Raw genomic sequence first — 25,870 nt, 5'->3', positions numbered from 1 at the left:
CAAGGGTGGACTAGAATGCAAAAACAATAAAAGAACTAAGTCTAGATGGGTAGACCCTGGCCAGCTTGGTAGCATAAGCTGTGTTAAGACCCCCAAGTCATAGTGCGACAGACACTGACCAGCTTGATAGAAAAAGCTGCGTTAAGACCCCGCCAATAAGCCAATCCTAGATCGGTAGACATTAACCATCTTGATAGCATAAGTTGTGTTAAGACCGCAAAATGAGTTAAGAAACCACCCTTAAATTGTTGATGACAACAATTCATTAAGTAGAGCGAGTGTAAGGGTATGAGTTTTGTAGCTATACCATGGTGTAAGAGCCAGAAACACCTATGTAAGGAATAGTAGTGACTCTAAGCTTAGCTTGGTTTCCACTGTGTAATTCTCTATACTTAGTGGTGAACCCTCACATCTAAAGAACAAAAAGGCAAAAACAACGTCTAACCGCCCTTTTAAGGTGCCGAAGCTCCACCAAGCCCGGGCCCCAAGAAGAAAAGGAGGAAGGGGAAGGCTATTGTGCGTGATAGTGCCCTGAGTCCTCTTGCCGAATTGTCTGTCTTTGGTAAGCGAGAGGGTGAGAAACAGGGAGCAGCATCAAAGGACGAGAACGCTTGTTGAAGCGTGTTGGAGAGGAGAAGAGAAGCGTGACATTGAGATCATTATCATCAGGCTCGCCTTAGACGATCATCACCGTTGCCTACATCTCATCATCGACTTCAAAATCCTAGGTACCATGAACCCCATGCTCGTTGCTTTTAGAATGGATAGATGCGAGATACGCCTGCACACACTTTTAGCTTGGTTGAGGAGCTTAGTTGTTGTGAATAGGATGGAGGGTGAGAAGGTATAGCCTAAGGCTACAAGAGGAGAAGTATACTGTGATTCCCCCTTGGGCAATGGATAGTATTTGGTTTGAACCCACCCAAGGGACTATACATGTTAATTATGTTGTTTGGAAGGACGAGTGTCCACTTCTGGGGGTGCCACATTTTGCTATCCACAGTAAATTCTCTCAAAGAGCCCCCTTAACAACAAGCTATCTCGTACAGCAGTCATCTACATTTACAGCTTTGCATTTCGCTGCTCAAGGTCATCCACCAACTGAGACAGGTGTGTTTTACTGCCCAGCAGGCTGCTGTTTTCATTGTCGACAGCTGACCATATCATTTAGATCAGCAACATCTGTGTTTTGTTGCTCCTAGATTGTGTACATTGCTGCTGGCATCTTTTCTCATCATTGACATTGTTGCTGCGGTGTTTTGGGATCCATTCGAGTACGACACACTCACCTCTGGCCCGATTGTAGGGATGCAGAGGTTCAAGGCCCTATTAATTGTATTATCATTCTTTTACACATTTATTAACATTCAGCATACTTCAAATTGTGTTCTCTATGTTCTCATACACTTTGCACTCTATGTTTGCCATACCATTTCTTTTCACTCCTAGGCTCACGGGTGAGTCCGCCTGGCTCTATTGCTGGGAGGTGAGTTTAATGTCCATTCCTTGTATGTTCTTTACCATGGAGGCTTCTATCATGCCTCATGTGAAGGTTGGATCCTAGGGGGATGTTTCAAAGAGTGAGTTTGCATTCTATTTGTGGGCTATGTACTAGTCATGAGGTGGGTGGCATATTATTTGTGCTAGTTTATGGCCAATTGTTGTTTCTTGTGCTGGCCGACTTTATTTTCATGGTGCCAAATTGTTGGCTGAGTTGGGTGTTCTCCCCTCTAGATCACTTGAGCATCACCTCTACATGCAAGTCTTGGAGATAGGGGGCAGATACCAGTGCCCGCATAGCCAATGACTCACTATTGAGTTTGTACTCTCTTTTCTTGGTATATGGATTTCATTTCTTGAGACATATATTCTTCTTGAGTTCTCTTCGTGTTTTGAGTTTGTGCAATCTCTTACAGTGGTTTCTCACACTTCAATTGCCGCCTCCACTTTTAACATAGGTCCAAATGCATGGTGGCCTGCCTTGTCGCGGCCACCCGGCTTATGGGCCTAACAAGCCCAAACTAAGGGGCCATCAATGTGAGACACTCCTTCGAGAAACAAGCAAGTTGGAATGACAATGCGACTCCATCTGGTCACTTTTGAGGCGAGCGAGGAAGCATGTGGTGTCGTGTAGCTGAGGTCTTGCGTCCTAATGCTAGTCGCGCAAGGGATCCCTCTTGCCGCAGAAAGTGTTTGGTGAGCCATGAGGTTGCTCTTTCCTTCCAGTTTCGTCTCAACTCGTGGAAATTACGAGGTGGGTTCAAAATACGGCAGTGCCATGATGCACTCCTTCAAGAAATTGGGTAGCGCGTGTGGTGACATGTTTGATGACCACACCTGCTCGATCGCAGGGAGTATACAGTGATGCGTCTGGTACCCATATACGCTTGCCGCAGAGGAGTGTATTGTGAACGTTGTGCGTATTTTAGCCTTGAAGTAGCATAGTATCTACAAGACCGCCAAGGGAAATTACTCGAGACACTCCTTAGGGAGGCAAGGAATAAGCTTGAAGAACGATGGAGACTCCATCCGGTCACTTTTGAGGCGAGCGAGGAAGCAGGTGGTGACGTGCAGCCAAGGTCTCACGCCCTAATGCAAGTCGTGCAAGGGAAATCCCTTGCCGCATGAAAGAGTCCAATGAGCCATGAACTCGTGCCTTCCTTTGAACTTGGTCTCAACTTGTGCTATGCATGAGGTGGGTTCAAAATACGACAAGTGCCATGATGCATTTCTTCAAGAAATGGGGTAGTGCGTGTGGTGACATGTTTGATGCCCACACTTGCCTTATTGCAAGGCATGTGCACCGGGTTTGTATACACTTGCCGTAGGGAAGTGGATTATGGATATTTGGGCATATTTTACTCAAAAAATTGGAAAATAAGCAGGGTTTTTGCCTTCTCCAAGGGAAACTTAGGCTAACTCCGAGCACCATGACAAGTTGAATAGACCGTTGGGAACTTGAGGAAGTTGAAGCTGGAGACTTGCGGCGGGGCGAGCACATCTATGCCAAATACTTCGAAGACAGGTTCAAGTGACTTGGAATGCCCTTGTGGGGGTATCTCGTCATGGAAGCCATGGATTTGAGAAGTGATGAGTTACGATAGGTGAAGGAGTTGTGCAACCAACTTGGATGGCCCAAAGAGTATGTAGGACCCTCACCCTCTCAATGATACCAAAAGAGAGTCGACATTTGGGAGCGATAAGAATGGATCCTAGCGTGCCATCTACCTCTTAGTGAAGATAGAATTTGTGCAGCTTGTTACGAATACGGAAGGAACGTAAACTATGAATTGTGGCCTCAAGGCCGAAGGGTTAGAAAACCCATGGCGGGAGGGGAGGACCCGTAAAAATGTTCCATGGCAAGACAATGAGACGCAATCGAGTGGAAAACCCTGCACTGGCACACCACGAAACTCCTGCTGAGGCTCCTTGGGGGAGAGTATGATACCCAGCAAGTGGAACGTTGCCAGTGTGTTGCGTGTAGGATAAATAAGCTTGGTCGTCTTGAGTGCAGTGCCCCACAACCTTGAAAAGTGATGAGACAGGAATCGGGTGGTTGAAGCGTGAGACGCTCCCTTGGGTCTCGTCATGAAAGGGGTGAGGGGTGACATGAAGTCCCATGGTCCGTTCAAGAGCTCGAGGGGGATGGCAACCCTCGGGATTGTGGGAAACTGAGTTAGATCCCCAAAGAAAAGGGTGAGGACTAAGTCCCTAGAATTGCCTCTAGTGACAAACAGGCTAGATCTTCGGGAAACCAAGGCTAATCCTCAAGGAGGGGATTGATGTCACGAGATCCCAACGTGCGCCATAGCACTTGCCCTAGGTGACCGGATTGTGACAGGGGGTGATCCAAACTGCCTAATGCACAAGTCCATTTCGGGGTTGATTGACGATTCTTAAGTAAATGGACTCGAGCACACATGGTCCCGTGGAGCTATGAGGCACAAGTGAGGGTGAGAACTTGACCTCATACCCTCCAAATGCTTCATAGGGATGCTGCTCGCTTGCCTCCTGGACCCGAACTTTACTTGCGTGTCTGTACAGATTTAAGCATATGAGCGGGTGGGTGTTGGTTCTTGTAATGAGTTCAAGGTCCCGGGCGTGGCCTTGTCGAAACCCGAGATGTATCGGCCTGATTTGGGGTCCGGTCAAGGGCAATAGACATTCAACGCGTCGGGGAACACAAGGCCCTGGTTCCGGCTACGAGGGGGTGCTGATCCCTAAGGGGTGATGATGCTCCAGGGTGGTGGACTGGACATCGCCTACTCACCAGTCCCTAAACTAAAAAGAGAAAACCTGGAGCCGGGCGAGGTAAATGGCCTAGGGGTGGGTTGGCCTAACACAACGACCCCCCTAAACGAGAAGTGTTCCTAACCCTTACGAGATAGTCATGCCAGCCGGGACTTTAAACCGGGGCAACAAAGAGGGTGGAAAGCCTAATCCCCAGGCATACCAGGATCGGAATGGAAGTCTTGTGTACCCAACCAGTGTTGTTACCCTAGCGACCTCACGTGATGGAAGAGATGCGGTCCCAGCTGGGTCCGTGTTTATACCATTACCAAATGAGATAAGTGAGACAAGTGCAGTAGCCCACAATCAAGGGTACTATTGCGGGAGAAGAAAGAGAACAACGATGTATGCCTCGATCGTCGCGCGGCAAACCACCCAAGTGACTAGACACAGTGGGAGTGAGAGAATCAGGGAGGGACCCTGTAATAGGACGGTCGATAACGCCTCAATCGCGCATAGTTCAACTTGTGTCGGTAATGGCGACATGATTGCCTATGCCATAGTGGGATCCTCGACGCCTCGTAGTGAGACCCATAGTTCTCACGGGGAGGGACAAAGACATGGCTATAGCGTGAAGGTCAATGAGTTTGTGTACGTACCCAAGAATTGTGATATGGGGTGTTGGAAGCCTCACAGAACGGTCTATGTGGGGCACTGTGAGACGGATGCTCCGGTTGGATTTGTATCGGAAGGTTAAGAAGTGCGATTGAATTAGGTGCTTGCGAAATCGGACTGTGTGGTTTGACATCACAATCAAGTCCCGTGAAGCATCCTTGAGCATTTTGACTCGTATTAAGGAGGAACGTACGTTTTGTCGGTGGCACGCTCGCCTGTCGATTCCCTTCAATGAGCGCAAGATTGCAGCCTTGTCACAACCAAACCAAGGCCTTGATAAGAGACCTATCTTTGCGAGTCTTAATATCAACTCTCTCTGTTCCAAGCAGGGTGAGCTTGATATGTTGGCTCGGAAAGAACATTGGTGTGTGATTGGGCTGCAAGAGACACGGATTTTTCAAGGCGGATGGCCCCTACGGTTATACGGCTACGACTCATTCCAATCATGGGCTTGAACATTCCCGGCAAGAGAGGATTGGTCACCATAATCTCTCGGGAGTATAGAGCATTTGAGCTATGCCAGTCGACTCCCAACTGCCTGTTAGTGCAGTTTTTTCCTTGCGGCACAGGGAAGCAAGGGCCGTGGATCCATGGGAATGTGTATATTCCTCAGAAGCAGTTATGCGCAACGAGAAGAGAAGTGCTGAAAGACGTGTGCCAAAGAATGAGGACCCTACATCGGAAAGGAATTCCAATCACAATCGGGGGTGATTGGAATTGCAAGCAAAGAATATTAAGTCGGTATTTGGAGGCACATTTCCCTGAATTCTCTGTGTTGCGCACCGCTGGTTCTGAGCTTACATACCATTCCAAGATAGGCCATGGAAAGTTGGATCTCAACTTCTTTGTCGGAATGATGCCACGATCTCCAGACTCACAGCAGCGCATGTCTTTAGAGTGATCGACATCTTCGACCACTGGCCTGTCACCTGTAAGATGCAAGCAGTGGACGATATGGGAACATGCCCAAACCCTTCCGCCCCATGTGTGCCTTGTATCGATGCGAGCAGGGTAGACACGGCGGCGAGTGATTTCCTGTCTAGCAATAGGTAGGCAGCACTGTTCGACCTCAACGAGGAGGTAGAGGGAGAGGACCCGCTCCCAGATTGCTTGGCAAGAGCCTTCATGGAAACGGTGAAGGCTATTGCGCAAGAAAACAGAGTCATGACGGTTAGGCCCCCACCACCACCCAGGAACTGTTTTAGGCTTAACCCCAAGGCACGCCGTGCTATCAACTTGAAAAGGAAGGCTTGGAAGTGACTCAGATCTCACCTTGAGACCTTCGAAGAGTACGCTGAGATTCGGAAACGAGTCGAACAAGCCTATTGTGATAGCAAGAACCAGAGTTTCTCTCGCATAATTGCCAAGGGGAAAGGTTTGCACCGAGCTAGATTGGCTTATAAATGGTGGAAGCTCCAAAAAGGCATTGCAGGAGTTAGGAATCGGGGCGGGCAAAAGGCTCAACCCCTCAAGGACGCTTCGGAAACTCTGCAGACGGAACACCTTGAACTCATGAAGTTATGGGAGAGCCACTACTCTAAGGTGTATGACGACCCCCTAGGAACAAGTAACAACACTGACCTTTAGAAACAAATGGACACAGGCTTGCGCCTAAGGCCATATATTAAGGCCCTAGACGTTCCTATTGCGTGGTACGAAGTCCGATATGTGCTTAGGGAACTTAAAAGACACAAAGCCGCAGGCATAGACGGCATCTCCCAAGAGGTTTTCAAGATTGCATACAAAGATAATGGATGCCGTGGACAGAGGGAAATCCCAAAGTCCCCCTATGGGCTAGCGATGTTGAAGGTATTGAACATGATCTTTGAGGCTGGTAGGATTCCAGAGGCATTGGAGTCATTGAAACCAGCCTTCCTTCTTGGATAGGGTGGTTTAACCTGATTAAGCACTTAATTACAGCAATCAGCCAATGAACATAAAGTGAAATGCTCACTTTACCTTCATAAACTTGGACAGTGGAACCCTATTGGCCCCAAAACTGGCGCCCCTCTCGGTATTTCTTTAATTTCAATTGCTGATGGATAAATTACAAGCCGAGATTTCACGATCTCCTTGGCTGATTCAAAAGCCCCTTGCTGTTCCAATAATCAGCAAAGCATTCGGGCAAATTGCCCCTTGATTTTCACATAGGACTTGCTCTAACGGAACCCCAACTGGTCAAATGCTGCCCCAAACTCACAATAGATGGGCTGGCATTCGAAATCCTCACAATTCCACAAATTTCTAGTGCTGATTTCAATGTACAATGCCTTTGATTGATGGCACGGGTCCCAAGGTGGCTGCTAAACCCTAATTACTACTGTAATTTAGGGTTTACAGCAGTAAACTCTTTGTTGTCCACCAAATTTGGCTGTACTCTGCTACCAATGGCTGAGAATTGCTGAGAATGCTTGAGCATAGACCGGAGGAGATGAGAGAATGCTGTAGAAAGAGAGAAAATCAGCTGAAATGTATCTTTTGATTCGTATCTCTGATGACAAATCTGATGGCACCAATAGCTTCAAAAGGGGGTTAAAACATTCAGCTTGGTTGCTTGGCTGGCAGGCCCTCCTCTTCTACCGCCGCCTCTCTTGAGGCGGAAGAGAAATCCTGTTGCTCCCTGTCCTGTTGCGGTGTGCGATCAATCGCCATCGCCTCTCAGAGCCAAATCTGATCACCTCCTCTCCCTCTACCAAGCTCCGAATGGCTGCAATTCAGCTTCCACCACCCTCCAACAACCTTCTCCCTAGTTGCATGGGAAAGTTTTGCCAAGTGGCGGCCTTTCTAATGCATTTTCAGCCATTAAATTAATTTTTCAGAATTAATTAATTCTGAAAGTTAATTTCGACCCTGCCCAAAATTAAACATGCCCATCTGTAATGAAATTGGCCAGGCCATTTGCAACTTGGAGTGGTTCCCAACCTCTATTGACCCTTAAACTAGCATTAATTAATTAATTAATGCTAGTCCCTAGTGTCACCATTGACACTTAATGGCCAAACAATTGTCCTAGGGTCCAACCTGGCACCAACTGACCACCAAAACCCAGTTGGCATAACTTAACACAACTTTTGTCTTTAACACCCACTGCATCCTCGGGGTCCTTGGCCCGTTCCCATGAAATAACTGCCATGTGCATCACATGTTCTAAACAACCTTGCACATTTGACTAATAACTTAATCAAATGTTACTAGCAAGATTAAAGCATCTCAAAATTTCACGTCCCCGTGACAGTCATCCATTGTGGTGTCCATCCCGAAGAAGGGTGATCTTACCGACCCCTCGTGGCATATCTCTAATATCGCTGTTGCTCAAGGTGCTAACGTCGATTGTGGTATCTAGGATCTATAAGGCCCTAGAGAGCTGCAAGTTCTTCCTCAAAGCACAAGCCGGATTTCGGGAGCATGAGGAGTGAATAGGACAAGTTGCATGCCACGAAGAGATTGTGAAGCAGCGTCAAGTGGAGGCAAATCCACCTACGTCATCTTCATCGATTTCAAAAAGGCATACAACACAGTGCCGCACCAAGCCTTGTTTTGCAAGTTGTGAGTTTGCGGAGTGGAAGGACATTGCATATGGTTCATAGAGGGGTTGTACCAAGCTTCTAAGATAAGGGTGAGGGTATTCTGTTCGAAGCCATATCAGTGAAGCGAGGAGTACGTCAAGGATGCTTCGGGTCCCCCACCCTCTTTAACATATTTATCAACGATATCATAAACGAGGGTGACGGATTTGGAGTCAACGTTCCCGGTCTTCGAGAGAGAATTCAGGGGTTACTTTTTGCAGATGATTTGATTCTTCTTGCAGAGTTTGCCGAGGAGCTGCAAGAAGCATTAAACCAGTTGAATGAGTGGGCAACCAAGTGGGGAATGAGCTTTGGCCTATCAAAATGTAACGCCATGGTTTTCTTTGGGAACTTGCAAGCTCTGAAGGATCGACTACTATTGCTCTTCTTCTAATGTTTGTTGTGACTGATTTTCCAGCTTGGGTGATCCTTCTTGATGCTGAAATGGCCTGTACTGAGCACAATCCAGCCTGCATTTTCAGTACAGGACCTTGTGTTTTTTTGCCTTGCCCCTGTGTTTTGTGTTTTTTGCCCTTTTATAGGCTAGGCAACAATTCTCTTAGGCTATATAACTGCTTCGTGGGCCGACAACTCTGGGTTTCATGCTTTGTTGGCTGTGCCTCGTCTCTTGTGTGCACTTTTTTCTTTTTGTAGTCATCATTGCCTACATTGTGTGAACTCTTTGCAAAATACTTATTAGGCTGTCTTGGCCATGCTATCTCTCTCGACATCCCTTCTTTATTTCATATTCTCTTTCTATCCTCTACTATGACAACTCCCTATTTCATATTCTTACTTGGGAGATAGATGATGCCCATGCTTATTCTACTCTTCTTGAGTGCATTTCTAAAGCGGCCCTTAAAGTAGTTATCTCCTATAGGATAGCTTTAGACGTGTGGGAGAAGTTAAATGATGTACAAGGCTTCATCGATCATGGGAGTTGTGATTCTTTATGATCAAGTCCAAACTATGCAGTTAGAGTCTAAGGATATGATTTGATCCTTTTTGCTTGGGGTTACACGTGTATAGGATTAGCTTCGGCCCATGTAGTCCATCCTTCCAAAGGCTTATCTTGTGGAGACTGTGTTTTATAAGCTCCCTTCATAGTTTGATGGAGTAGCCAATGCTTTATAGGTCTAGACATCATTGACTCTGTGAAGTGATGGTAGGGTTTGCATGGAGAAAATACAGAATGTACAAATACAACTAAACACTGGAACTAAGATAGTAATATAATAAATGCAAAAACACAAAACATAAACAAAGAAGGAAAGCACTACGTGCAATAACAAGATTTCCATGGGTAATCTTCCATGAGGAATCACCAAAAGAGACAACATAACTTACATCATCCAAGGTGCCAACAGAGATTAAGGCTCTTTGTGAGAATCGGTACATGACATATATCATGAAGAGTGAAAATGCTATCTGAACCTGCTTAGCGAGTGATAAAATGATTGTGGACTTGCATAGCTCATCCAGTTTATCCCAATCCTCAACCATAATGTTTTCAGGTTTGACGCCCCTATTTTTGGAGTGGTCTGACCTACAATTTCTACACTAAAACCTACCATATCTGGGTCTTCCAATAGCTGTAATTGGTCCCATCCAGTTTCTCAATATTGAAGATAGCACTGTCGCGAGAACCACTAGCTATAATGAGACCAAGCAAATACAAAGAAGGGCACAGGCTGCTGTAATACCTTGCAAATCAGCCCCAAAACCATTGCTAAATCAAGCAAGAGACTGGAGATACTACCAAAGTAATAAGTTGTCCACAATTTGTAAGTAAAAGACTGTTAAGTCTAGGTGACTACGCTCAAATAGAATGCATAAAAATGAAATTATAGGTTGCTGTAATAAGCTGCAGCAATATGCCAACAACCAACTATGAGCAACTAAGAAGGAAGAAGCCAAGAACAACCAGCACTGAAGACTGTCACAATTATAATGTGTGAGAAACTATATGTGCAATAGGTATAGATGACATAAACAGGTATAATGTGTGAGCAACTATATATGCAACAGGTGTAGATGTTATAAACAGGGTAGATCTCAAGGGTAAATGAAGAGAATTACCTTGCATAATCCATTGAGAAAAAGATCAAGACATAACCCAAACGTATATAAATACCACTGGTGACTGACAACACCTTGATAGATATAAGTACCAAGTCCAAGCCAAGGGATCAAATCAGCCCATAGTAGGGAAACTGCATCCAATAAATATCAAGAGAGCGAGCATGTATATGTCACAGTGAGTTCAACTATCTCACTGTGATAAGCTCAAGCTCAAGCTCAACTGCATAAACCAAATGCTTTGCAGTACATCCAAGTGCCAATGTGGCTTAATACACAAAGTCGAGTAGCTCCCATTGAAGCAAAAGTCGAATGCCAAATGAGCAAACAAAGCTCAAAACATCATGTGAATGATATCCACATATCCAAGATCCATAGCGCAAACATCTGGAAGCATAAACCCAATATATTCTTCAAGCCTATAATTGCATAAGCTATTGAAGTAAGCAAGGCATGTAACCACAACCAATATTAATGTAACGGAGCTCAAATCTCAGCTTAAAAGCATGATGTGGTATATGAGGAAGTATACATAACAAAAATGCATTCTATGTTGATTAGCCACTTAAACAGCCCAAAACAAGTATAATTTAATAAAAACCCTAAAACAGGGAGTGGTTCGAGAGAGTTCAATGAAACCCTAATTTGGTAGGGTCTATCCTTTTCTATAAATAGACAGGCTGCCCCCAATCAGTCTCAATCCCATATGTGTTGGTTTCTCACATTTGAGTGTAGGTTTCAGCTATCAGTCTGTTCAACCCTAGCCACTATTGCCACACCTTCCTCTGCATCTAGCGCTCCTCCGTTAGCATCGGCGATAGTTTTTTGACCCTCCTCTACATGCGATTGGAGTTGCATGACATTGGTGATTGCATCTATAGCTTGCGTTTGGTGTTTTCACACTAGGCAACAGTTCTTACATCAAGTGACAACTTCGTCCACATCAGGCGACAACTACCAGCCTTTTTTCACACCTGTCTAGCTTGCCTTTGGTGCTCCAAGCCCTCTTGACACTTGCATTTGCTGCATCCTCTTCATCAGACACTCCGACTAGTGTTCACAGACTTGGAATCAGTCTTCGGTGGATGCCACTCTCCCATACATTGTTCTGCCCTTGGGCACACTGTATACTCTTACATTCATTTATAGAACTTATTCACTTCAAAGTTGTGTTATTTCTATCCCTTCTTCTGTTTGTGTTTGAGTTTTGTGTTTTGTGTTTAGGTTTTGAGTTTTGCTTTCTGTGTTTGTGTTTGTCTTGTTGTGCTTCTGTCGTGGTCATACAGTTTGTGTTTCCCTCAGTGCAAACCCTAGTGGTGCCTCCACACTCTTTTTCACATGGTATCAGAGATGATGCTCTTATAAAGAGTATCTTGCGGATCTTGTGGAGTGCTAGTCTTTGCAAGAGTCACACAATATGACTCGTAACTGAAGCACAATGTCACAGGCACCTTCTTCTCGTAACCCTATGATGTCTTATCAAGCTTCTCCATCACTGGAGGCCGTGAGGAGGCATTATGGACTCGGTGAGGAAGACAACACTTCACATTCACCCTCACCATTACCCTCTATGTTTCCACCTATGCCAGATATTCCAGATTTCATTAATCTCATAGAGGAGAAGTACCTATGCAACAAATACGGACCAAAAGACATCCCTTCTTCTAGTTTTGTTGCTTCTTTTGGACGGTTGGTGAGGTTGGCCACCTTTTTGATCATGGAGGATATATGAGATTTGGAACGACTGGCGATCCATCTTCATCATATTGGCTAGGCCTTGTGTTAGGTTTGTATGACCCTATTGAGTCGTTTGAATCAAAACCCTTTTCTGTTTTGCCTTTTGGTATGTAGGATGCGGATGGTTAAATGTATGTAAATCTCAATACAGAGGGCTTAAGAAGCAGACATTCATAATCAGGTATACCTACATCTTCTATTTCATTTGACCACATTCATTTTAAAATCTTGACTTACATTCCGCATACGCCTCTCACACTGAGAGTTGGACCTTCTGTCTCTACTCCTAGTTCATTCTCATTCTCTATTCCATATTCACACTTCCCTACCACTTCACATCACTATGCCTCATTGGGAGGCATCCCACCTCTTAACATTGTCACCTACCCTTTTCCACAAGGCATTCCGCACTATAGGACTTTGTTACAAGGAATGACACTCTCTAAAACAATTCCCTTTACCTTTCTCATGTGGGTACATCTTTTTCCACTAGGACGATTGTGATGGGCATCCTCCTGACTACCCCTAGCTACACACATACCATGATCTCAGATGTAGGGATTTCCATCCTTTGCTTATGGTGCGTCATCACACGTTGGATGGATCACTCCTTCAGAGGGATTTCCATCGTTTGCTCCATGTGTCCCTATCCATTCACCATGGGATCCTCATGTGGTGCAATGCCTATGCCTAGTCATCCCATGTACACATTTGGATCCACCGTGTATACTTCTTGTATGCTTTGTGGGCACTCTGGGATCCATTTCCAAGTGAACTCCTTTCTCCCATAGTACCCACCCTATCTACCTTATCTAAGTACTACCGCTTGTGTTGCATCGGCCAAAAATGCCTTTATGGATAAGACTTGTTTCAATGGGTCGAATTTCACCACTTTGTTGAGCTATATGCAACAAGTGCTCGAGTCTTAGGGTCTTTGGAACCTCGTTGTTGGTCTCGAGTCTATGCTTGACTCTCACCTAGCCCACCCTAATTACAGCCATCAATGGAAAGCTCGCAATGCCACAAGCAATGTCGAGTTGATGCAGGGTTTGCTTCCTAAGTTTCACTCTCGATTACAGCACTTCCCTCTTGCATCAATACATTGGAGTCATCTCATCGACCGCTATGCGGCCAAAGATCGTACTCGGCATATAAACATCGATTTTGAGCTTCAGGAGTTTTCTATTACAGAAGGGGATGATCTGAAAGTCAAATTGATCGAATATCAGCAGTTACTAGCCGAGTTTGCTACTACTGGCTCTCCTAAGTCCGATGATAATCAGGTCACGTTCTTCTCGAACAAGTTGCCCGACAAATACTTCCATTTTATCCAGTACATTATCTCATTGCCTAGATTGCTGACCTTCTACGAGTTTGAGGGGGAGTTCTTGCGTTATGCGAGGCTACATGATTAAGTCCACAAAAAGTCCTCCATCTCCATCTATTCAAAGGGACGAGGGTTGGTTGCCTCTTCTTTGGGAGCGAAAACCACCAGTGGCAAAAATTCACAAGATGTGCAAGCAAGCCAAAAGAAGGGTGACACCACTTTCTCCAACGGAACCAAAGAAACACGATTCCTTTGGTAGTAAATTCCTAAGAAAAATAGATTTTGCTCACATTGCCAAAGGTCGGGCCATGTGGACGAGGAGTGTTGTACCAAGGTCCAAGGTTTACTATCTAGAAAACCACAACAGACTACTACGACTACACAGTCTATTGGGGCTATGCCTCCTGCTTCTGCTCCATCTGCTCCCTCAATCCCAACAGTTGTTGGACATCTGGCACACGAATAGCCTGAGTGGCCATTCTACTCTACTCTTGAGGGGTTTACTGATCGGTTTGCTAGCGACTCCCCTATTGTACTTTTCGCATCCATTCCTAGGACCTCCATTGCATCTTCTCAGATTTTTTTTCCCACCTTGCCATATGCATTGGTAGCCACACACTGAGCCTTTCATTTTTAAGTCTTCCGCTGCATTTATACGCACACACATTTGCATTATTATACTTGTTTATTCAATTCATTTTTCAATTTCAGCTTTTTTTTTTTCAAGAGCATCTCACTACTGACCTTTGTGATTGCAAATCTTGATATTTTTTGTAGCCCTTGTTTTCAGTGCAGGGCTAACATACATGTTTGTCTAGTCCTATCTGGGCTAGAGACATGAGATGCACATCGTTCCCTTCACGGTTTCATCTTCCTAGGAGATTCACTTTTCTACTAGTATGGAGGCTTTTCTCCTACGGCGGATTATAGAGCATCTCTTTTAATGCTATTGTGGGAGCTTCTTGCTCGTCCGCCAAGACCCACGGACTGCTTATTGTTTCAAGCGTTTCAAGCCAAGTGCAATGGCTAGCTCTCACATAGCCGTACGTGGTCTCACACCTACAAGTGTAGTAAGCTTACCTCCATGCTTGATCGAGTTGCCTCCTCCCTCAAGCACTCCGGTAGCTCCACGATCCAAGGTGCAAGCTCAAGCAAGTTCGATTCTCAAGCTCCAAGCTCCATGCTCCATTGCCGTACGCGAGATAAGAGAAGAGAAGAGAAGAGAAGAAAGAGAGAGGAGAAGATGGAGAGCTTCTCCACCACGGTCCCTCATTTTTACACACTCACTCCCTTACTCCCTCATACACTCTCTCTCAAGCACAAGCTCATGCAAGCAATGAGAAGAAGAAGAAGAAGAAGAAGAAGAAGAAGAAGAGGAGAGTTAGTTTTGGCCACACACAAGAATGAGCTTTTTCATTCACTTTTTGCATTTTTATACAAAAACCTAATCTCCTTTGGGTACCCATCCCCCTTTTTACATGCCTGGCCATTTTAGCCTAGGTCCTCTTTTCCTATTACCTTCTTATTTGCATTGTGCCTTCACCTATGCCCATCTACATTTACAAATTGCACAGGAGGTAGCCTAGTGCTCTTTTACAAGGATTTAGAGCGCGCTTGTATATTTAAAATGCACCTTTTCTCTTTTGTGTTTGTCCTAAACTTCTAAGGTTGCCCTTGTGCTTTTGGCATTTTTTCCTTCTATTTCTTTAGTCAGGCCGCCCTTTTCCACATTGCCGTGCATCTTTTTAATTTTCTTTTTACTTTCTTGCATTGGGGTTAACATTACTCCCCTCCTAGTCGAGTGCTAGTCCCATGGCACTTACAGATACTTGTTGATGAGGGCTCGGGTGGTTGAAGGGTTGCCATGTGGGTCGGTGATGGGGCTTTGTGGAGATTGGACGGGGAGAAGAAACATCACAAAATTGGATGAGAGATTGCGGAGGTCGAGGATAGATTTGAGTGGGTAATGGGGGTCTCCGATATCGGTGTTTGATCGTAGTTGTTGAATGTACTTGAAAAAGACAAAGGAAGTGCACTACTTGGGGAGTATGCCTACCTCACCGTGCAGTGCATGGTGTCCATGCTAGTGAAACTAGGAGTTGGGTCTCAGGGAAGTCTATGGTATTGTCCCACACTTGAGAATCCAGTTTGTGTACAAGGGAGGTATTGTGGGTGTGACTTAGGGAGACAAGTCCAACCATAGGTGAGCACAAACTCCCTAGGTGCGTCTTGCCCTTGATGTGTCCTAAGTGTGAAGTGGGGGAACAGGAAGGGTTGGGGGGTTAGAGCCGACCGAGACTATCGGACGTACCTAACTTAAGAACCCCTAGGTGCAGTTTTTGTGGCACTTTGATATTACATGAGAACTCCATTTTGTCATTTTCTTATGCTTCTTCTCTGTCTTTTCTTGTCATTTTCTCCTTTTTTTTTCCTATTTTCTTTTCACTCATTTTTTTTGACACTTAATACATGGTGAGAAAGTACACTAGGTATCATTCCTATTCTCTTCAGGGGCTACGTTATGAGGGGGCCCAAGGGACTTGGTAAAGAAGGATCTACTTTGCAAGTAGCCTTTTATGTTAATGCGCACATTTAGAGGTGTCGTTGATAGGAAGGGGTGGTTGCACCTCGTGAAGCAGCTATCATTCATATCTTCCAGGATGGCCACGCAAAAAGAAGGCAGAAGCGCGACTCTCATCATTAGACGGATCATCGCGCAACTATCAATGCCTGCATTTAGATAAAAAAAGAGTGGCGGGAGTCGGGCCTTTTCTGCCGTGGGCTTTTGTTTGAGCAAAATCCTAAGTATCGTAAGATGATTACATGTGGTAATAAAGGCAGGATCAGGGCAGGATGAGAACTGGTCGAGGAAGTGCATGATGGATGGGCGCATGTCTCGCTAAGTGAAGATTAGGCACTCCTCTGGGCTTTTTGCATTCACATTGTAGATCTCCCAAACCTTGTCTTGCCAATAATTTGCGGGTTCTCTTTGCCACCTTGTGGGGTGTCTTCTTCTCTCCTCTATCCACCTATTCCCCAGCCATTGTGTGAGCCTGATCACCTGCTCCACCACCCTTAGTGATAGAACTTGGTCTAAAGAACGAGGATAGTGGAAAGAGAACTTGAAGGATCGGCTTTGATTTTCCCATTGCTCCCAAACAGCTAGTTTTTGGGCCCAGTTTACAGGGTGGCATTCCTCTCTTTGTGGAACCTGGACCTCACGAACTTGCTGTGGCCTTGCTTGGAGTCTCCTTCATGCTAGCTCTACCTGCTCTCTCTGCCTACGCTTTGTTTCCACAACCTTCTCAGGGGATGCTTCCTCACCATGCTCTTCCGTGTGTGCTTGCACGTGTTGTGTTGGGCTCGACACTTGTGGTTGTTCTTCATCATCTTGGCCTTGTTCGAAGTCTAGCCCTTCTTCTCTTGGTGGTTCTATTGGACTTGTAGTAGGTGGTTGGTGGTTGAGTTGGTTGTTCTGGCTTTCTAAACCCAGCTTCGTCAACTTCTTCGTCGAGAGTCTAGCTTGCCCCAAGTATTGTCATTGTTGCTCCGTGCTTAGGCTGGTGCTTTCTTTCAGTACTCTTTCATGAAGGCGATATCTCAGAGCTCATCTTGTAAGTTTTAGCTTCCTTTGTATCCCTTCCATGGTATCTTCGCCCTTAGCTTGAGTCACATGCAGGACTGCTCAAAAAGGCCCACTGTTGGGCCTCAAGACCTTTGTCTCCACCGCTTCCGCCCTAGCTAGTGCTATGATTTGTTCACTTTCTGCGAAGGTGAGGCATTCGGCGAGATCTTTGAGTCTTCCAATGGTCTGTTCCTCCCACGCCGTGAACTTTTCACTCATCCTCTCCTTGCCTTGATTCTAGTATTGAGACAGCATCATGTCCATCTGTTCTTGCTCCTTCCAGACTCTGAGCATTTCCTCTTTCTGGTGCTGTTTGAAGCGGTCTAGGTGCTCTACCGGTTATTCTCGTTCTAAGAGGGTCATTCGAAGTCAGTTTTCCATCTCTGTTAGTTGGTTTGGCCTTACAGCGTTCCTTGAACAGCTCTTCCTTTTGTTGTTTCTCCTTTCTGCACTCTATGTAGGCTTGGGTCCCAACCCTTTCTAGCTCCTCAGTGAGCTCGTCTCCAATTCTCTTTAGCTAGTCAAGGTACTCTTGCATCAGCTCGTTTTGTTGCAGGACCAAAAAGTCATTCTCCAACATCACCTGTTCTCCGCTTCCCTCGTCATGGGGCTCTTTTGCGACTTTCTCCTCGTTTGCCCTTCTATTGCTTGTTTGGCTTCCAACTCTTCTCTCAAGTCACTTATCTACCTTTGCTGGATGGCTATTTGGTGCATTTTTTCGAGTTGATAGGTTGAGAATGTTTCCTTTTTAGTTTTTAACTCCTCCAATGCTGTCTTCATCTCCTCTTTTTTTTTTCCAGCTGGCCTAGTAGTTCCTGGAGGTACTCATTGTACTGCACCGAAATGAGTACTGCACCGACCTTGGCATGGCCGAGGGTATGGACATGGTTGATGCTTCCACCTTGGCCTTCTTTGGGTCCTTCTTGGACTTAGCATCCACAGCGGTATGCCTCTTTGTTCTTGGTATGGGGGCTCCTCCACTAGGCTCTAGTCCAAGATGCTGCATTGCGTTGACTAGATATTGCACCCAAGCCATCACGTTGCTTTGGTCCACTGTGGCATCCATTGTTTCTTGGATGGTAGTAGCTGTGGTGACCATGACGGGCGGAGCGGTTCCAATGGGGCCTTCCCTTTGCTTTCCACCACGGGTCCTCCAGCCACTTCTGTTGCTGCGGAGTTGGCTCTAGGCGCATCATCTAGGCTCCTTTTGGCCAGCTCTTTGGTGCAGGAGGGTTGCTCGACTGACAGCCTGATGGCGAGAGCCATTTGCTCACCCTCTTCTCTCCTTAGTCTTTTCTCGTTCTCTATTTGCTTTCTTCTTCATTCCTCTTCCTCCCTTCTTGACTCCTCTTCCAATTTTCTCACTCATTCCTCTTCCTCTTTCTTCCTCTTTTTGCTTGTTTCTCCGTTCATTTTCTAATTCCCTCGATTCCTTTTGTGCGGCTTCTACTTCCTGGTCTTCTTCTACCATGGTTTTCTTTCTCTTCCTTGGGATGCTCATCTTGATTTTTCTTTTGTGCCTTGGCTCGATGGGATTGAGCCAATGGGATTGTGACTCGGCTCGATGGAATTGAGCCCTCCTTCCCTTCCTCATTGATGGTTCTCTCGCTTGAGGCCTCTTGTTGTTGGTGGGCTTGGGATGGAGCCTCCCTCTTTCTGAGTGATGGCACTAGCGATCTGTGGGCTGGTGAGTGCTTGGGGGTTTCTCCCACTACTTCTTGTCTTTCCAAGTCCCCAATGGCCTTCTGGATGATGGTGGCGAGTACACCTCCAAAGCCTATGTTGGAGGCCTTAGTTGTTGGCTTTTTCCTTGCTGTCTCTGCTGTGGAAGTCAAAGACTCCCCACGTATTGCTTTGGCTTTTATAGCTAGCGCTTTCGCTGAGGATTCCACGGTCTTACGCACATAGACATTCCAATTGATATCATCTAGAGACTTAGCCATGAGGCTCTCGAGCAGTGGTACTCCAATCTTACTCATCAAGGCATTGTACCTTTGACTGGAGAATAGAGTATGAACTGTCTTTGCTTGCAATCTGATGTTAGGGTTGGGGATGTCAGTTAAGCTAACTCCATCATTTGTATACACTTGGGCCTTGTCCATCCTTAGTATACTGTAAACATCTCTTTTAGGCCACCTCTTGGGCTTGTTGACCAGCCCTAGAGCTCGTTCTACCATTTCGGGGCTCTTCTACTTTGCGAATCTCTCCTCCCTGTCTCACTATCACGGTGCCATATTTCCTGTTTGCATTGAAAGTTCGCAGGAATTTGGCTCACTTGCCATAGTCGATGACTTGGCCGACCTTCTCCATATATTTACCAAGGTTACCTTGGTCGACCATTTGTTTCATTACTTGCTCTTTCATCACTACACTTTTTAAGTTCTGAATGCTTCTGAATTTAAGTTGTTTAAAGGCCCTTGTTTTCGTTTTTAGGCCGTATTTGTTTTATTGTTCTTCCATAAATGGGAGCTTGTTGCCTTTCTTGTGCCCGACCATCTCCGGTTCCTGTCATGATACGACAACTCACTATTAGCTTACTTGAAACGGCTTTTTGCGAAAAGATGAGGGGGTTATGAATATATGCTATGGAAAGATGAAGTGCTTAAGTATAGAATGAAAATTTTTGCTTCAATCAATACATATAGTTCCGCTCAGCATTTCATGAAAGTTTTTCTTAAGTACAAATTGACTTTTATTAATCATTTTTTCTTTTTTAAAGTTCGGTTCAAGATTCAAGTCGTGTCTTCTTTTCCGCCTTACCCCCTCCCCCTCCCCTTTGGGAGTGATGAAACTCCTTCCTAGGATTAGAGGTTGAAGGGTGAAAGGCATGAAGCGTATGCGTGTTGTGCTTTACTTTGTCATGAGTCAATTGTAGAAGTTTGGGCTATACTCCAAGTGGGCGTGACGGTCCATGTCATGAGGTCTAATGCCTACTTGTGTAATGTAGGTGAGAACATTAGCGAGGAAGTCACCGGAGTTCATCCTGCTAGCAATATGCAATTCTTCCTCGGTCAGGATTCGATCGAAATGGGGGTGGGCGATGGCATATTCCTCTAAAGGTTGTTTTTGCGCGTGATGGCCAAGACTCTGAACGAGGTAGGAGCCACATAGGTAGGGTCGTATTTAGCGGTTTTGATTGTGTGTCTTTGCTCGGTGTTGATCATGATTTGGCAGTCCTCTTGTTCCCATTGGAGACGTAGAGCATACCATTTTCATAGAAAGGAAGAGTTAGAGTCGGCTAGCTTTATTAGCTCTTCTAGCTCCTGGCTTGTTGTAGAGACTTTTCTCCTGCAATGATCAAATTGTTGTATGTGAGCTTGCTCTCGAGAGATCTCTCTGTCAATCAAGGCTTCGGCCATTTCGGGAATCTTGACGAACACGAACTCATATTCCTCCTAAGTGCATGGCGAGGAGTGTACTTTCATTGCTAATGTCTCGTTGAGGAGGCCTAAGTCTAGCCGTTTATAGCTCCTGGCTAGCATGGTGAATGTGGTATCCAAGCGTTTGATACAGGTGACAAGGTCATCCCTCGTATTCGCGGCTATGTCTGAGGCAAACGCAAGGATGGATTTTTGCTTATAGGAGGGTCTAAGCCCTGCGGGAGGTTGGGGTTTGGTCGAGTTGGATAACTCCACTATTGATGCATGCCTTTTGGGCTATTCCGTGTGGTGCTTGTGGGCCACTTGTGCGATGGGTTGGTGTTGCGGCTTTGTGGATGTACTGCTCGCTACTTGTGGAGCAGTGGAAACATTGGAAGTATTAGGTTGAGTTGGTCTAGGGATAGTTGATTGTGGTTTTGGTCGATAGACTTGTTGGGGCTTGATGGCTTTGGTTCCTTTTGGATCAATTGGTTTCTGAGTCCTCATTGGCTTACCGTTTTGTGGAGAGGGGCTAGAGGGCTTGGATTGAGGGGCCTGTAGCTCAAATTAAAGACATGCAATGTCAGTTGGCTGAGCTATAGACTCCCCACTTTCCATTTGTGCTTGCAACCATAAGGACGTTGCCTCTTCAATTCTAGCTTGATCTTTTTAAAAAGGAGAAGAAGGAATGCGGTTAGATCAACATTGACTCGTGGTTGGCCAAATGGATGGATTATTTTGAGTTACATTAGTTTGATGACACTCAAGTTTCAACATTGTGGACAAATATAGATTATGTTGCAAGAAAAGGCATATGCTTGTTGCTGGGTGGGGCTACACCTCTAAGTTGGAGATGTGGGTAGATTTTCATTCAGTTGGACATTGGAAAGAAGACCATGGACATTTTACAAGAATTTAAGGACCTTTTGCATAAAATGAACGCCCTAAAGGAGGCATCACTCTACATGTGCTATCTCTTTGGTTATTGTTGCTGGACTACAGAATGAAGTGCTTTGCAACCCTCTTTATTCCTTATAGGCTGTCTACAGCTATGCTAAGAATTTTGAAAACACTTTGGCTGTGAGTAGGGGCAGCAGTAGATGGGTGGATCCCATCAAGCTATTGTTAGCAGTCCAGACAGCTCATGTGTGTGTTTGACCTATGTTGGGCATGGCTAGGTTATTTAGGTATTTTATTATGGTCATTGTATGCTTATTTGGGGCATTTTATGCTGGCTGACCAGCATTAAATGCTGGCCAACTTGCCCCTTATTTTGGCATTGTTTTCTTCTTTATATGTCCGGATCTCTCCTCGTTCAGATTATCATCATCTACAAGTTCTGTGGAGAGAGGGAGCCGGTGCTAGTGCCTAGGAGCGAGAGACTCATTGTTGTATGCATCATTCTTGTGTTTGGTATATGGATTCCATTTTGTGAGCATATCTTTGAGTTCTCTTCCTTTGTAGTGTTCTTTTATTTTCTTTCTTTTCTGTCTTGTGTTCATTAGTCTATTTTAGTACTTGTCTATGATTCCATTGCTGCACCACTTCTGGTTCCTGGAAAGTTTGTTGCAGTTGCTGAAGTACAGTCACACGTGGAGTTATGGCACAAGCGTCTTGGACACACGAGCCAAAAGGGTTTGCAGGCACTCTCTTTACTTGGAAGAGTTCATGTGAAAAACTCAAAGCTTGACTTTTGTGATGATTGTGTTCTTGGTAAATATGTAAAGAGCCCATACTCTCATGGAGCTTCTAGGAATGCATGTATCTTAGATTTAGTCCATTTTGATGTTTGCACCATGCCAATAAAAACTCATAGTGGTTTTTGTTATTTTGTTTCTTTTATTGATGACCATTTTAGGAAGCTATGGGTCTACTTGCTTAAGTAGAAAAGTGAGGCATTGGATGCTTTTAAAAGGTTTTATGAATTGGTTAATACTCAAAAGGGTTTAAAGTTAAAATGCATAAGAACAGATAATGAGGGAGAGTATATATCTAAAAAATTCAATAAGTTTTGTGATGAAAATGGGATTAAACAAGAGCTTACAGCTCCTTACAATCCATTATCTAATGGTGTGGCTGAGCGAATGAATCACACGTTATGTGAGAAGATTTGATGCATGCTATTCACAGCTAATCTCTCGCAATCGTTTTGGGGGGAGGCACTTAAAACCGCGGTGCATATTTGCAACCGATCTCCACATCGTGCACTTGACAGTGGCATCCCTGAAGAGGTTTGGTCTGGCAAACCTGCTTCATATGACCACTTAAGAGTCTTTGGCTGCAAATGCTATGTACACGTACCTGTTGATAGCAGAACTAAACTTGACATGAAATCTCATTTGGGTTCCAAGTATGAAAAAGGTGCTACATAGCCGGGATGTGGTATTTAATGAGTCAAAGTTGCTGAAAAATGTCACATCTAATGTCTTAGACACAAAGAAAGTTAAATTTTAGCATGATCAGTTACTTAAGCAGCCATCAGCCATTGAAAATTCAGCTCCTTTTGATGCTGATTTTGACAATTAGCGTATCATTATTGAGCCATATGAAAATGGGCAACAAGGGGATGCTGAACATTAGCTTGAGCACCAAAATCAGCATGCTGAAAATGAATTACAGCAGCCTGAAATTGTATTACAGCAACCTGAATATGCAGTTTAGCAGCCAAACAATGAGGCCATTGACATTCCCTTGGATGTGGATCCATTACTTGATAACATAGATCATTGGGTAAGAAGGTCTACACGTATCAGAAGACCTATAGAAAGATTTGGTCCTTCTTTGGACTGCATTTTACTCACAGATGAAGGTGAGTCTCTTATGTATAAAGAGGCCTTATCATGTGAGTTAAAGAAAAAGTGGGAGCTAGCTATGCAGGAAGAAATGAAGTCATTGTATCAGAATGATACTTGGGATTTGGTTACATTGCCCAAGGATAGAAAAGCCATTCCTAACGAATGGGTCTATAAAATCAAATGTGTGGATGGCGAGCCTATATACAAAGCCATACTTGTGGCTAAGGGCTATACACAAAAGGAGGGCATTGATTTTCAAGAAGTGTTTTCTCCTGTTGTCAAAATGACCACTCTTCGAGTATTATTTGCCATTGTAGCATCTATGGACCTTGAACTTGATTAGATGGACGCTAGAACTGCATTTCTGCATGGTGATCTGGAAGAAGAATTGTACATGAAACAGCCCGAAGGCTTTGTTATACAAGGAAAGGAGCATTTGGTATGTAAGCTTATGAGAAGCTTGTATGGTTTTAAACATTCTCCTAGACAATGGTATGAAAAGTTTGATTCCTTGATGCTCTCACATGGATTTAAAAGGAGTAGTACATATCAGTGCTTATATATTAAGAAGGCTGATGATGGAAGCCTTATTATACTTGTGTTTTATGTGGATGATATGCTTATTGCTGGTAAGCATAAAAGCCAAATTAATGCATTGAAAAGACGGCTGAATTTAGCCTTTTCCATGAAGGATTTGGGTGTAACTAAACATATTTTGGGCATGCGTGTAACACGAGATAGAGAGCAACAACTCTTATTTCTCTCACAAGAAAAGTACATCAGCAAAGTACTTAATCGTTTTTCTATGGCTGATGCCAAGCCTCTTGGTGTACTTTTTTCACCTTATCTTAAGCTTAGCAAAGTAGATTGCCCAAAAGATGATAAGGCAGCCAGTACTATGAAGGGTAATCCTTATGCTTCAGCTTGTGGTTCACTCATGTATGCTATGGTTGCTACTAGACTTGACATTGCTTATGCAATGGGAGTTGTAAGCAGGTTTATGTTAAATCCTGGCAAAGCACATTGGGAAGTAGTGAAATGTATCTTATGGTACCTTAAGGGCACACAAAGAAAATGTATTTGCTATGGCAAGGGTATGTTAGATCTGCAGGGGTATTGTGATGCAGACATGGTAGGTGACTTGGATACTTGCAAGTCTACTAGCGGGTATATCTTTACCTTGACTGGTGGGGCAGTTTCTTAGTGCTCTAGATTGCAAAAAATAGAAGTACTCTCTACCACTGAGGTTGAATATATTTCAGCCAGTGAAGCTTCAAAAGAAGCAATTTGGCTTGGTCGTTTGGTCAAGGATTTTGGGCTGCCCACCAAAACACTTGTACTTAGATGTGATAGCTAGAGAGCTGTATGTCTGGCCAAGAATGCCATGTTTCATGCACGTACCAAACATATTGATGTTCGGTATCATTTTATCAGACAGGTTCTGGATGATGGTCTAGTCACCCTGACTAAGATCAAATCACAAGATAACCTTGCAGACGTTCTCACTAAAAGTCTTGCAAAGGCTCCACATGAGCATTGCATTAGACTTGTGGAGTTGGTTAAAGGTTCGCTTTGGACCTTTAAGAGGGAGGTTGTTGGATGTAAAGGCCCTTTACGCGCTCTCCCGTGTATATATTACTTCATACATGTGAACTCAGCCTGGTGATACCAAGTGTGATGGTCCAACCCTCAGAGACCCTTCCGGGACCCTTTCGGGACCCCGTCTAGGCCCCGGGGCGGCACTAGACCCTTTCTGGAAACTTTGCATTTTGACCCCGGAACGCGTCACAGGGCACCTCAATACGTCACGGAACACGTCACGGAACGCGACACGGAATCGAACACGACGCGAGGTTTACCAAAGGGCCCATCTTGGGGGCTTCAACTCATATTCATAGATAGAAAGCATTTACAAGCTTGCACGGGCTCAGCAAGGGACCATGTCACGGAGGGTGGGTGGAGCTATCAACGCGCATCAACACGATGCCCAAACCGTGGGTGAGGGAGCTACAAGGCGGATGTAAGCGTATCGTATCCCAAGTATAAATATATTCTTTTATTCTTTGTGTGTATCACACTGGTACACACCTATCCGTCGACTCACTCTCACTCTCTCTCTCTGTTCAACACTTTAGTTTTGGGTCATTGAGCTCCTCGATTAATGTGCCTGCTCTTCGCTCTCTTTCTCTATCTGCTTCTGTTTCGACTCTACACTACTTTTATTGTCTACACATGAAGAGTTTGTTTAAGTCTCACATGCGTGAGTATCCACAATGTCAACTAAATAAAGTTGAACAACATAAACAAGCGAGAATGTTACATTATTTATAAATTCTTGATAAGAAGTGGAGTAGCATTTCTATGCATTTTGTAGTAGGATTGCCTTGTATGAATGGAGGTCGTGATGCAATCAGGATTGTGGTTGACCAAATGACAAAAATGGCTCGATTCATTCCCACAAAGATGATTGTCAAAAG

At 44.7% G+C, this 25,870-nt stretch overlaps 1 protein-coding gene across 2 annotated transcripts in view; it reads left to right on the top strand.

Annotated features, from left to right (window-relative positions):
* Positions 1-443: 443 nt before the first annotated feature.
* RPC14 (RNApolymerase 14 kDa subunit) overlaps positions 444-25,870 on the top strand; it is a 43,795-nt gene continuing 18,368 nt past the window's right edge. The window contains exon 1 of one of the 2 annotated variants that reach the window (XM_087661963.1): positions 444-728. The gene's annotated coding sequence lies outside the window, so the exon portion shown is untranslated. Of the gene's footprint in view, positions 729-759; positions 1,111-25,870 lie in introns of those variants that run through there. The other variant, XM_087661964.1, reaches the window with a different exon arrangement.

The sequence above is a fragment of the Lygodium microphyllum genome, chromosome 21 (genome assembly GCF_053477565.2).
Source record: "Lygodium microphyllum isolate KBCC chromosome 21, Lygodium_microphyllum_v1.1.10, whole genome shotgun sequence".
In the NCBI taxonomy this organism is placed as follows: Eukaryota; Viridiplantae; Streptophyta; class Polypodiopsida; order Schizaeales; family Lygodiaceae; genus Lygodium; species Lygodium microphyllum.
This window is presented reverse-complemented; position numbering and strand designations above follow the sequence as displayed.